General features: G+C 36.7%; 1 pseudogene; it reads right to left on the minus strand.

Moving 5' to 3' along the window:
* Positions 1-436: 436 nt before the first annotated feature.
* Positions 437-1,513, minus strand: LOC120110647 (S-linalool synthase-like; annotated as a pseudogene).
* Between the last annotated feature and the right edge of the window lie 1,462 nt (positions 1,514-2,975).

Here is a 2,975-nt window from a genome sequence, read left to right on the forward strand (position 1 = left end):
TGTTGTGCATAAAAGACTATCCTATGCACTCTTTCGATAAAGATGTAACAACATAGAAGATACAATAGCATAGATATAAAAATTTCTTCAACACACACACCTGAATGTTGCCACCTACATTTTCAACAAAGGACTTGAGAAATGGGAGGCATAGCTAAAAACATGTAGGAAGATGGGCACCATAATGTAAGAAAACTTTTGGGCCTCACATAGTATAGTGATTGCTTGATTTTGGAAGGCATTGCTATTGAATTAAAAACTATTTTACGGTTCACTCCTTGAAGCCGACCTTGAAACTTCACCGATAGTTCTTTCTCAGGAGTATCATCCATAGATTGTACTTTATTCTTCTTAATTGACTTATGAGCATTAAGCACAAATGGTGGCAAAAGCATTCTCTAGGCATCCATGGCTTATAGATGGCCATGGTAACGACCTAAAGTAGCACGGTAGGTGAGTCGAATGAATTACAAGTGTTATAAAGCATCTGAAACCCCTTTAAAGTACAAAGATGGAGTTGTTTCCATTCTTTTGGTACTTCAATATTGCTATTAGTCATAGTAATTTCAACCAGCTGCTTCTTTAGCCTATCCAAGTTGTTCTGTATGTATGCAATTGATCTTCAATATTTGCCTCTAGATTCTCTTTCAAGTACAGTGGCACCATGTTCAATTTTTCGTGTTTCATCTCTTTCTGAAATGATTTTGCATCAATTTGAAACAATAATAATAAGACAAATAGACATGAAAATTATGGTGGAGTAGTATAACCTCATAGGTTTGAATGTCATTCAGTAAGCGAGTTGAGAGCATTAACAATTTGGTAGGTTTGCTATAACGGATTCTTGGAGCGTTCTGTGGATACTTTGGACTTGCAAGATAATATACAGGGAGAAGCATTGCTTGTATAGCTATAGAGATCATGCCAACTTGAAGGTATTCATCAATTGATGGTGCATGTCTTCTTCTACTCCACTCGGACTCATTCAACCACACATTGAACACGTCTCGCCACTTCATATGTAACAATATATTCGAACTTGCTCAAACTGCAGTTACTAATATGAAAGTAGTGTACACATCTATTTTGAAAAGATAGACATGAGAAACTTACGATATCTTGAAGATGTGTTTTTATATCATAACCATGTTGGTTGAAAATCTTCAATATAATATCACATACAAGGTCATCAAGGGCATCAAAAATAACTGTACTATGCCCAGATAAGCCTTCACCTTCCCACCTATTACCATCAAACTAATTAGCAATATTAAATAGTAACAATGTGCAAATTCCTCAACCTTCATATAGTAACTAACCAATACCTTTGGACTGCTTCAGTGAGGCATTGTAGTTCTTCCAATGAACCATGCTCATCAAAAAAATCATCTGCAATTGTAACCAAGATTGCACACTTTGCCACAATTTTCCTCACCTCAGAATCTAAAGGAAAGGAAATGGGAGTGGAAGCAAGGAAGTAACAGTATATTGTTTTCTCTCATCCGAGGCCCATATCTTTGAACCACCTAGTATGATGTATTGATATTATATAGTAGAGAATCAATTTAATAACAAAACAAAGAAAAAGAGAAAAAAATGTGATAGCATTCTGTCCATAAGCATGAATACTTTTCTTCTCAAAAAAAAGAAAGGAAAAAGAGCATTTATTACTTCGCTTAAAAAAGAGGAGAACTATTTAATTTGCTTTAATCTTGAGGCCTACCTCTTTAGTTCCTTGAGTTCAGTCCTGTAGACTGATTGGCAAGTCGTGAAATTTTTTTGTGGCAAGCTGGATAATGTCGTCAAGGTATATCAGCCTGCAGTTTTGCATAAAGCGTTTGATGTCACCAACCATAATGTGCACATATAATGAGTACTTAGTTGGTATGTGTGCTACCTGCAAGAGGAGGACTTTCCAATCCATAGATTGTAGCCTTTACTTCTTTCTATGTACATCCGGTGCTCTACATTATCCATTCGTGCTAACCATAGATTCTTCAACTCATGCTCAATCTGATTTAGCATACAGACATTAAAATTACCAAATTGAAATAGTAGTTGTTGAAACCACCAACGTACGATATGATGTCTAGTTGACAAATATTTACTTCAGCAATTTACATGAACTAGATTGTGGGCCAAGCACGTACTTTGACATCTTAGGATATTTAACACTTCTTGCCTTTTTCAACTCTCGATAGACCATGTAAATTTGTTAAAAAAGTAACATCACTTTCAACAACTAATAAAAAAATTTTCTTGATGTTGATGTGGCATGACAGACTCGGCATGCATGATGCACGAGGGCACTTGAGCCATGTAATGCCAAGTGATTCATTGGTGCAAGAAACTTCGGTGTGGCCAAAGGAGGACTAGTAGTGCAAGCTATCTAGCTACCTCAATTTTTGAAAAAAAAGAAGTCGTTTTAGTTACCTCTTCTTGAAGATCAGAAAGAGCTAGTCCAAAGGCTGTCTTTCAAATCTTCGCCTGGCAATCCCTTTTCCAATATTTTTTTGGAAAAAGTTTTGGCATTTTCAAGTTTCGGTTCCTCTAGAAACATCAAATGTGTGGCTCTGTAGACAACATACATGGCTCCCAAGAAGTCTTGGTAGTTCTCTTCCATGTGCAACAGTATTTGTGGGTCACGCATAAAACAGCAAAACCTCTCTATGACATAAAAAAGCAATCAACCACTTTCATTTCCATGGAAGAGCAATGATGTATATATTTATCTAGATGTTTGTGTATGCATATATATTATATAGATACATATGTAGAATCCTTACCTGGAGATATTTGATGGCTGTGCCTCCTCAGGAGTTGAAAGGCTAAAAAATCTCTGAATATTTCGAGCGGCAGATTGTGCATCTTAGACAGTTGTAGCTCCTTAGTACCCCAATTCCTACATGAGGAGTACCACTTATAGGCTCATGAATAGCCTGGCTTGAGGGGATCCGGCAGGCGGTAGCTTGAGG

Source organism: Phoenix dactylifera, chromosome 1 (assembly GCF_051530095.1).
Source record: "Phoenix dactylifera cultivar Ajwa chromosome 1, Ajwa_hap1_PhDact_Kaust_v1.1, whole genome shotgun sequence".
NCBI classification, from domain to species: Eukaryota; Viridiplantae; Streptophyta; class Magnoliopsida; order Arecales; family Arecaceae; genus Phoenix; species Phoenix dactylifera.